Consider the following 12,206-nt stretch of genomic DNA (forward strand, 5'->3'; position numbering starts at 1 on the left):
AATGGAGCAACTTGTCTGAATACAGTCAAGGACATATTCTTTGGGGAGAAGGTTGTACCACAAAAGGTGAGAAAATTGCTGTGGGGCAGGGGCCAAACTGGACTTTTGCACCAGAGCCCCTAAGCCTCTAGGTAGCCACTGTGACAATGTACTAGCATTATTATAGTATTTTCAATATTGAAGGTTTTTAGCAAAATGAAGACTGCTGGGACCTGCTAACTCTTATTTAACCTTGAGTGATGCCTACTTGAAATAAACAACTCACACACCATTAGTGGTTAAGCTGGGATTGGCCAAAGCATTTATAACATTTACAACTTAAAACGTAACTAAATATAATTACAATCTCCATAGAAACTTCCATGCACCGCTTCTTCCTCCACATCTTTACCCGGATGTTGCCCCACTGCCCGACAGCGGGCATGTGGGGGCCAATCTTCCTCTCCCAAAGGGCATGAACCTTCCAGCGCTGTGACAACTGTAAAGATAAAGAAAAAAAAACAAAAAAACCCATCCGTGAGGGCAGGGTGGGTGGGAGTTCCTCTCACCACTGTTCCTAATGGTAGAAGGTGGTGCTTTGCCCACGTGCCCTCGGTTTTGTTCCTTGAGCACCACCTCCATCACGTGACCTTATTTATCACGTCAAATCAAAACACTTAGATAAAAACACCCGCCCAACAGTCTCTGCCTTTATCAATATGCGCTTCAAGGGCACCAATACTTATGTAGGCCATGTCATATCTTGCAAATTATTGAAGGAGCAAATATACGATATGTGCAACCAAGTACTTAGGACAAGAGAGACCCATGCCATCTTCATATATATTGAACTTTGCACGTTCTGATACATTAACTAACCCTGCCATTACCAAACACAGTGACAGATGTGTTATTCTCCAATACTTGCATTTACAAAGATTAGAGCATGCACAGTAAAGTCCATGATCAAACTAAAAGAACGGGCCACATGGTGGCTCAGTGGTTAGCACTGCAGTCTTGCAGCACTGGGTCCCAGTGTTCAAATCCCACCAAGGGCAAAAAAACATCTGTAAGGAGTTTGTATGTTCTCTCCATGTTTGCATGGATTTCCATCCCATATTCCAAAAAGACATACTGATAGGGAAAAAAATGTATATTGTGAGCTCTATGTGGGATCACAATCTTCATAAAAAACAATAAACTAAAAGAATGGATAACAGTAACAGATTATGTCTCCTGAGCGGTGGCTGCACAACAATGGAAATGTTGGACTAGCTCTGTACTTTCCTTATTCCTCCTGATCATGCAAAGCTATTACCTGTTGATTGATGAATATTAAACGTTTTCTTCAAGACCTATATATCAATGCCAAACGATTGTAATATTTCTATTAGTGCGGTCCTTCGTGACTTTATGTTAGATTTTGTCGTGCTTGTTATTCCTTGAAAAATTTCAATAAAAACTATTGAAAAGAAAACCACTGTGCACATACAAGAATATGCTAGGAAGCCACACAGCCATGAGGGAGTTGCATACTACTGAGTCTAAGGTCCCTATATATTTTAATACACAGGGGCCCCCTGCAGGGACTGAATATCCCTGTATAGTGGCATCACTTGCATAATTTGTTTACTGATCCATTAAGACAAGCATTACAGCAATTGCTGATAAAAACATTTCTAGAAATCTGGATTTTTCATTACGCATTTCATTGTGGCTACAAAGAAGAAATTCCTTATTACTTGTAGATTCCTAACCTGCATGGACTGATGTGTTATAAGACATGCTCTACATAACATTGGTGCTATCTATATATTAGATTACAGAGATCTGCAGCACTTACCAATGTTATATCTTGAAAATATCTAAGTACCGGTATAAGAGAATAAATAGAGTAAATGAATCCTCTGTCAGCTTGTTATACAACATTGAAATGGTTCATTTAAATAGATTTTTCGCATTTCAGTATTTTTACCAGCTGTATTACAGTACTTTCCTGCATGTAAGCATACCAGAATCAACAGGGGGTCAAAAGGCCTCTGACCCTCTGTACACGGGGTCAGTTATGGAAGGGTGTGGGACAAGTGTAGGGTAACAGGGCATTACATTTCTTGAAGGATGTTAGAGTCCTGACTCATGTTAACCCCATAAGCTTCTTAGGATTCTCTCAATCACAAAATAGTATTACACTACAATGAGCTTACATAGACGGTACTTGTACTTGCCATATACAATAACTATGGGTTACATGGATAGATCACGGCATCAGTGGCATAACGAGGAATGGCGGGGCCCCATGGTGAACTTTTGACACTGCCCTTTCCCCTGTAAGACCCCGTCTGACTGAGCCCCCACCCCCTCCACCCCCACATTACTGCACACACTACTATGCCCCATGGTGGCCCCTGTACACAGTATTATGCCACATTGTGGACCCATGAACAATTATTATATTCTGGGATTTTCAGACCTCAGAGTATAATGATTGGAGACCCAGGGGAGGATACAAACATAAAAAGCAATGTTACTTACCTCTCCTGGGTTCCGGCGCACTCATCACTGATGTTGGCTATCTTCAATGATGGAAGTGACGTTACTTGAGCCAGGGCTTGTGTCATGATGCATAAGGACGCAAGCCCCAGCCCACGTGACGTCTGTGATATCACCAAGTAGGTGTGAAGCCTTCTGGAGCCAGGAGAGGGAAGTAACAGTGTTTTTTTTATGTTCCCTCACCTCTCCTAGCCTTCTGATTATTATAGTCGGGCATCTGATAATACCCCCAAAGTATAATGATAGCGTTTGTGGGGTTCACAGGCCCACAGCCCACAGCCTTACTTACCAATCCCAGCTCTTTCTCACAGCGGCCTCCGCAGAAGGGGAGGTGCCGGCGGCTGTGAGCAGGAGCCAGGATAGGCAAATAAATATGGCCTGTTACCTGCTGGAGTTACTCCAGGCCTATTTAAAAAAAATATATATATATCTGCAACGGTAGCAGCTGCTACCAGGCCCCCTAATGTCCCGGGCCCTGTTGCAACTCTGCACAGCGTAATAATGACAGTTGTGGGCATAAATATCTCACACTTTATTACTCACTACCCAGAAGTATAGCTATGTTAAAGACAATTTCTGATGACTCCTTAAGAGGCGCAGTGTACAGCTTGGCATGACACAACCTCCGCTCATCTCACCATGGGCATGACTCTCACCTGTCTTCTAGGAACTATCCCACTGTAACTAGATGGCAGTGTCAGATACACTAAAAACACAAGTCATGTGTGGTAGATAAAGAAATGCAAAAACTACAGTATATGTGATTTTATCACGCATTGCTGTGGTTTTGCAATACGTTTTTTCGGTTGTGGAACTTAGGCAGGTGAAGTACAGAGAAACTACTGTATGTTTCCTGTATCCAAAAAACATGGACAAACTCCATATCACAAAACGGTGACAATCTGTAGTATGTAAATGATATGTAGTGCTGTCAGTCACATGGCACAAACAAATACTGAATGTATACCAGCACCGTAAGATGAACATGCTGCAGAATTTCCAGGAACAGCCGCAGTGATAAAACCACCCAAAGACCAGGCCCGCACTGCATTTTTGTTGTGGTCCACTACATGGGGCCTTAGCCACAATAAGATGTCTCTCTGCAATATAGCTACTGGAATATCTGTGGATCTCCTGCAGCTTTCAACGTTTGCAATGCAAAGGTAAACAACAATGGGTGAAACTCGCAACAATAATTTACATGCTGCTTGTTTCAATCCTGCATTTTAGTTGCAGCATATGGATGGGATCATTTTAATCTTATTGACTGTGCTGCTACTGTAGCTCACTGCAGGTTAACCTTAGGTTAACTGATAGATATGGAACTTTCTAACATACTTTATGTTTCAGTTCCTCTCCATTATAAAGTTTGCTGTGAGTGAAATAGAACAAGCGTAAGGAAAGGACACTGGACGAAAAGGTTTAGTAAGCAAAATATTCCGGAATTCTGGTGTCACTTGCACTAAAAAACTGTCTAAGCGCTAGTTCACACGGGGTTCCGTGTGAACACATTCACACACTGCACCAGCATCCCATCGCGGCCTTCCGCTCCGGATTAGGCCCAAGTGAATGGGCCTAGTCCGGAGGGTGCTGTTGCGATGCAGACACTGCGTCTGAATGAGCCGCGGAATCCGCCTGAAGAAAGGGCAGCTCACTTCTTTTTTCCATGGGCGGGAACAAACCGCTAGCGGTAAAAAGAAGGAAAGCGGTCTACATAGACCTCGATTGTGAGGGGGCAGATTTTGAGGTGAATAACGTGTCAAAATCTGCCCCTTCTTGCCCGTGTGAACAAGCCCTAAGGCCTATCTAACGATCCTCCTGAATGGACTAACAAACGCATTGGCAAGCAGTGTGCAGTGAGAGCACATGGACCCCATAGACTATAATGGGGTCCGTGTGCTTTCTGCACGGTCCCCGAATGGAACATGCATACAGAAAAGTAGTTCACAATCTACAAGACTCATGTGGACACTGTGCAGAAAGCACACCAACTGCATTACAGTCTATTGAGTCTGTGTGCTTTCACTGCACACCGCTTGCCAATGCGTTTGGTAGTCCATTCAGGAGGGTCCCCATGCAGACTCCCCCGAACGGACTACCGATACAGATGTGAACCAGGCCTAAAGCTAAGGCCCCCACTTTTTGGCAGCCACTGTAATGGGGTGTATAATACTGTATGGGGGTCACCATGGAGCATGTAATACTGTTTGGTGGCCACTGTGGAGATGGTAATACTGTTTGGGGACCATTGTGGAGCATGTAATACTGTATGAGGGTCACTATGGAGCAGATAATACTGTATGGGGGTGACCATGACTGTTTGGGGGCCATTGTGGAGCACGCTGTGCTGCTTACTCACCGTATTCTTGATAGCTGCAGTTGTGAGTACTAAAGCTTTATCACTTTCAAGTATCTGAGATATCGCTTTAGCGCCCATAACCGCCACTATCAAGAATTTGCTCTAGGAAGGGGATAGGGGACCACGGACAAAAGTTTGCACCCGGGCCCGCAAAACTTTAGTTACACCAATGGCAACTGCCCTGGGCCGCCATTAATATATCTTACTTTTAACTAGATTGACTGTGCGGATATACAGACGTCCTGTGCTTGGACGTAAAGGAGGCGGTGACTCCGTTCATCAGGATCGCAGGTAGGTGAGTATAACTTATTTTTTATTTTATTTTATTTTAGCTTAGTTGTGGGTATTTTAATAGTACAAAGGGTTGTTTGGAGGGGGAAATTATAACTATAAGGGGGGGGGGGGGCATTATGAACATAAGGGGAGGTCATTTATATAAGGGTTATTAGTAGAGATGAGCGAGTACTGTGCGAAAAAAGTATGTACTGTATATCACAGTCAAATAATAAGGGTTCACATGTTGTTGCAAGTGTGGCAGTTCCAAAGCAGATAGAAATATCCCATAGGTAAGAATGCACATCAGAGAGACAGATGTGAAAATTATATACATAGAAGGTAAAGCACCAACCCTAAGACCATAGTTATAGTGTGAAGCACCTACCACCCGTACCGCGCGCCAATTATTATTATTTGACTGTGATATACATACTTTTTTCACCCTAGACCTATATACTATTTATTACCACACACCACCCGCCTTTTTGTGAAGCATTTACCCCCTGTTGTTTATGTGTAATTTATGTTTTCATATTTATTATCACTTAATAAAAATAGTCATTTTATTTATTGTGTTGCTTCTGTTCCTCCTGAGTCCGATAAGACTATATTGTGCCTGTTAAGGTTAGGTTATCAGTTCTGTTTAGTTAGTTGCTCAGACAAGCATCTCTTTCTTTTCTTTTTGCCTGAAGTTAAGGCTGTATTTTGTTTTGTTTATTTTGTGCCTAAAGTCAAGGTTTATGTATTTTCAAGTTTTTTTTTTTCTAAATAAACCAGTTTTTGCTGTATATATTGTGTCCTTGCCTTGACTGTTAGGGTCCGCACCACTGCTTCTACCGAGCTAACTTCCTCACAGTGTGTAATAAATAAATATATATATACACTACTCAAAAATAAAGGGATCACTCAAATAACCTCCTAGATCTGAATGAATGAAATATTCTCATTGAATACTTTGTTCTGTTCAAAATTGAATCTGATTGCAACAAAATCACTCAAAAATCATCAATGGAAATCAAATTTTTTAATCAATAGAGGCCTGGATTTGGAGTCACCCCATATATATTATGTCTCAGGGTAGCCCCTGCACACAGTATAATGTCCTATATTGGCCCATCCACACAGTAAAAGGTCCTGCTGTGGCCCCTCCAAACAGCATATTGTCTCATAGTGAACCCACCTCTTAGTAAAATGTCCCATTTTGGCCCCTCCACACACTATAATGCACTATAATGGCCCCTCCATCCACTATAATGTCCCATAGTGGCCCATGCAGTTTTCTTTTTAATGTTCCAAAATTTCAGACATTCTCCCCAAATTTTTGTGGGTTCATCACCCATAACCCATCATTATACTCTGGGGTCTGTTTAGTGTTACCCCTCTGGGCTCCGTCTTCTGACATATTCATAACTTTGAAGCATCCTGAACCTGGGGTGCGACTGATACCGCTTATAGTTACGCTTGTATATCTCCCTGATTATTACATACCTAAATACACCATAAATGAAAGTAACCAATATTATTATCTGGGATTATTACATGTCACTTATCATCGTTTCACCCAAAAAATACTCTGGCCATGGGTCCGCAGTCTCAATTACTGATCCTGCGCACAGCAGCCTCCGCTTCCCCTTCTGCCTTTCAGGGGGCCCAATTAACGTGATATGAGATGCAGAAGGTGAGCAGAAGTGGGGATCGATAAGTAAATAGGGCCCGTCACCTTCTAGGGTTACTCAAGCAGGTAATGGCTATTAAAAACAAAACAAAACCTGAGGTCCCCGCCCCTGTGGCAGCCGCTACTGCTTCTACCGCGGTACTTACACCACTGGCCTGTCTCCATACTATGCTGCCACTAAGGACCATGAAAATAAGGGTTAGAACACATATGTGGATATCTGAATGTTAGTCTTGTTACTGGAGAAATAAATGAGACGACACATAGTTACTGTCTAATAATAATAAGTCATTATTTATTTCTAACAATTAATATTATTACAATCTCAGGGAAAAATAACACTAAACTAGATCCCTATTCCTAAAGCTGTTGATCCAGAAGAAGGCGAAAACCTCTGGACACGTACAGCCAATTTGTGTCACAGAGGGAAAATTCCTTCTTGACCCCGGGAAAAGGCGATCAGTCCTAGGACCCCGGATCAAAGCTGCTGAAGGCTATTGTCATTTATTACTATACTTAGTTATCCTATATACTGATATAATGTGTTTGATGCTTTTTTAGATTTTTATTATTACAACATTGTACTATGTTTACTTTTATTACTATACTATTAGTACTCTTAGTATATTATCTTATGTATATATTTACTACTATTATATTATTATTATTATTATTATTATTATCCTCATTACTAATATTTATTTTATATATCTACTATGAACTCTAACCTATCCCTATCCCTAAAGCTGTTGATCCAGAAGAAGGCAAAAACCTCTAGACACATTCAGCCAATTCGTGTCACAGAGGGAAAATTCCTTCTTGACCCCGGGAAAAGGCGATCAGTCCTAGGACCCCGGATCAAAGCTGCTGACGTCTATTGTCATTTATTACTATACTTAGTTATCCTAAATACTGATATAATATGTTTGATGCTTTTTTAGATTATTGTTATTATTACAGCATTGTACTATGGTTACTTTTATTACTATACTATATGTACTCTTAGTATATTATCTTATGTATATATTTACTACTATTATTTTAATTATTATTATTATTATGATTATGATTATTATCATTACTAATATTTCTTTTATAAATCTACTATGAACTCTAACCTACACTCACCGGCCACTTTATTAGGTACACCTGTCCAACTGCTCGTTAACACTTAATTTCTAATCAGCCAATCACATGGCGGCAACTCAGTGCATTTCGGCATGTAGACATGGTCAAGACAATCTCCTGCAGTTCAAACCGAGCATCAGTATGGGGAAGAAAGGTGATTTGAGTGCCTTTGAACGTGGCATGGTTGTTGGTGCCAGAAGGGCTGGTCTGAGTATTTCAGAAACTGCTGATCTACTGGGATTTTCACGCACAACCATCTCTAGGGTTTACAGAGAATGGTCCGAAAAAGAAAAAACATCCAGTGAGCGGCAGTTCTGTGGGCGGAAATGCGTTGTTGATGCCAGAGGTCAGAGGAGAATGGCCAGACTGGTTCGAGCTGATAGAAAGGTAACAGTGACTCAAATAGCCACCCGTTACAACCAAGGTAGCCAGAAGAGCATCTCTGAACGCACAGTACGTCGAACTTTGAGGCAGATGGGCTACAGCAGCAGAAGACCACACCGGGTGCCACTCCTTTCAGCTAAGAACAGGAAACTGAGGCTACAATTTGCACAAGCTCATCGAAATTGGACAATTGAAGATTGGAAAAACGTTGCCTGGTCTGATGAGTCTCGATTTCTGCTGCGACATTTGGATGGTAGGGTCAGAATTTGGCGTCAACAACATGAAAGCATGGATCCATCCTGCCTTGTATCAACGGTTCAGGCTGGTGGTGGTGGTGTCATGGTGTGGGGAATATTTTCTTGGCACTCTTTGGGCCCCTTGGTACCAATTGAGCATCGTTGCAACGCCAAAGCCTACCTGAGTATTGTTGCTGACCATGTCCATCCCTTTATGACCACAATGTACCCAACATCTGATGGCTACTTTCAGCAGGATAATGCGCCATGTCATAAAGCTGGAATCATCTCAGACTGGTTTCTTGAACATGACAATGAGTTCACTGTACTCCAATGGCCTCCACAGTCACCAGATCTCAATCCAATAGAGCATCTTTGGGATGTGGTGGAACGGGAGATTCGCATCATGGATGTGCAGCCGACAAATCTGCGGCAACTGTGTGATGCCATCATGTCAATATGGACCAAAATCTCTGAGGAATGCTTCCAGCACCTTGTTGAATCTATGCCACGAAGAATTGAGGCAGTTCTGAAGGCAAAAGGGAGTCCAACCCGTTACTAGCATGGTGTACCTAATAAAGTGGCCGGTGAGTGTACATCCCTATCCCTAAAGCTGTTGATCCAGAAGAAGGCGAAAACCTCTGGACACATTCAGCCAATTCGTGTCACAGAGGGAAAATTCCTTCTTGACCCCCGGGAAAAGGCGATCAGTCTTAGGACCCCGGCTCAAACCTGCTGATTCCTATTAAAAATATAATACATATTATGTGTATTAGCAAATTATTATTAATATTTTCTTATTAGTAACTGATACTATTTTATACTTATCATTATTACTAATCATTCTATTGATACATTGCTATAACTAGAAACTATTGAAATAATATTAATATTCTATGTTAAATTCTAATTATTGCTATCAATATTACTCTAATTATATATTACTGTATCTATAATTTTTTTTTTTTTGCTATTATTATTTCACTACTTTTATAATATTACTTTTATTATTGCCATTCAATTTTTTTGGATTTTTTTTAAAATTATTCTTCCTAAAGTTATTGGTTTTATTTCTATATTACTCTAATAATACATTAAGTCCTATCCCTAAAGCTGTTGATCCAGAAGAAAGCGAAAACCCCTGGACATATTCGGCCAATTCATGTCACAGGGGGAAAATTCTTTCTTGACCCCGGGAAAAGGCGATCAGTCCTAGGACCCCGGATCAAAGCTGTTATAGATAATATCTAATTAAACTTAATAATGATATTATTATATACTATTTTTTTCTAAGATTACTATTATATTATATTATATTATATTATATATTACTATTATCCCTATTCTATAATTGGGCCCTAATTACTATAATTGTTAATGTGACTATAATTAATATTAGGTGCTGCTGGTGTTATTACAGGTTGGAGGGCTTATACATTACCTGCACCATTGATGGAAGAGAAGGTTTGCCATTATATTCTTCTTTCTTCCGAGACTCCTGTGGATGTAGTGGAGGAGGGAATGGCGCTGAGTCCTTGGTCTTCTGTCCTCTCTCTGGTCTTGAGGTTTCTGGCTGGTCTCTCCCTCATTCCATGTCTCTTCATTTATCTTCTTCTTCCTCTTCATCTTTTCTTCCTCTTCACTGGACTTCTTAGGGGTCTTCTCTTCTTTTTCTACCTGCTTCTTACTCACCTGACACTTTTGTTCCCCTATTTGAATCCTCTTTGTCTTGTCCTTCTCCTCTTGGCGCAGCTCAGGTTCTTCCTCATCCAGTGGAAAGGGCAAGTATTCCTCCTGGGCTTTGCGGTTTGTCGGCATGAGGCGCTCCTTCTTGTAGAGAGGTGACGGCAGGAACATCCTGGAATAAGCGAGGATTTGTCTCTCTCTTTGAATCCTCTTCGTCTCTTCCTTCTCCTCTTGGCGCTGCTCAGGTTCATCCTCATCCAGTGGAAAGGGCAGGTATTTCTCCTGTGCTTTGCGGTTTGTTGGCATGAGGCGCTCCTTCTTGTAGAGAGGTGACGGCAGGAACATCCTGGAATAGGCGAGGATTTGTCCCTCTATTTGAATCCTCTTCGTCTCTTCCTTCTCCTCTTGGCGCAGCTCAGGTTCTTCCTCCTCCAGTAGAAAGGGCAGGTATTCCTCCTGGGCTTGGCAGCTGGTTGGCATGAGGCGCTCCTTCTTATAGAGAGGTGATGGGAGGAACTTCATGGAATAAGCGAGGATCTGTAGGTTTCTCTGCTCCATGTTGCAGGCATAAGCTGAAGAGAGAACAAAACCAGATAATGGGATCAGTCATAAGATATACAGTAACTTTTATGCACAAAAAAATTACAGCAAAATTCCTTTAATCCACCAGCAATGCAGCCTGCTAGGTGCTGGATTATCAGATATGCTGAGTTATAGGATTAGCATTAAACACATATAAATAAACAATCAGTTTCATCAATGACATTATGGAGCTAAAAATACTCACTTGAGAAGGGTCCCAGTCCATATACGCGCTCCTGGCGGCGGTAGATGTGCTAAGGAGAAGAGAATACAGTAAGTGACATTGATCAGGGATCAGGGATGGAGCAGAGGACAATAGGACAAGGGATCAGGTTATAATGAAGACACTGACCTCCATATATCTGCGATCCATAACTGTCCAATCCGTAGCAAAATCTGTAACCTCAAAAACAGACTTAGTCACAGATCTGATAAAGACTCAAACACTGAAGTTTTCCTCATGTCCTGATAGGGGGTGTATGTCCAGGTGTCACCCCCTGTAATGAAACGCTGATATACTATTAATGCTCCTATGACACCTATTAATGCTCCTTAGTAGCCCCTAGACACCTAACAACGGCCCCTAATGGCACCTAGGCAATTAATAATGCTGCCCAATGGTTTTCACATTCCTAATAATGTTCCCCAGTGGCCCTCACACACCTAGCAATGGCCGCAGACACCCGGTACAGCTCCTCAGGGGCCCCCAGATAATGTTAGGACACAGATAATGTTGAATTAAGACATGCGGCCATCTTCCCACCAGCAGCACTGTGTTTGGAATTCTATGATTTATCTCCATGTCACTGCAGAAGCCTAGTGTATGGTCTACTAGGATGGGAGCAATATCAGTACATATACAGCTAGCTCCCCCTAGTGGTGGCGTATGTCATGTCCCATATATTAAAGCACTGAGGTCCTCATCAGGTTCCTGATCATGTGAATGAGGCCTCATGGGAGATAAATCCGGGCCTGTCCTATCAGATGATGGGGTGTCAGATCTTACCTGTGTCCGGCGTCTTCACTTGCGGTTGTCTTGTAACAGACTGAAGGCAACTGGCAGTTGTTTTTTTTCAAACTCTTGTCCAGCAAATGTGATATTTTAGATTGTGTATGTAGTAATACAGACAATTTGTTGTTGTTTTGAGAGAAAGTTTTTTTTATTTCAGCTGGTATATGGTAAAGTTGATGGGGGTGGTGGTGGTGTTATAGTTGGTGGGAACCTGCAATCATTTGATTGCAAGTGCCCATAGATGGCAATCCAAGTGTATGGGAGATTGCAGCTATTAGCATCGGGCCTCCGTGTGTAGCAGAGAGCCGGTTGCTATGGTGACCGATTCGCAACAAAGTG

This window comes from Leptodactylus fuscus, chromosome 5, assembly GCF_031893055.1.
Source record: "Leptodactylus fuscus isolate aLepFus1 chromosome 5, aLepFus1.hap2, whole genome shotgun sequence".
Taxonomy (NCBI): domain Eukaryota; kingdom Metazoa; phylum Chordata; class Amphibia; order Anura; family Leptodactylidae; genus Leptodactylus; species Leptodactylus fuscus.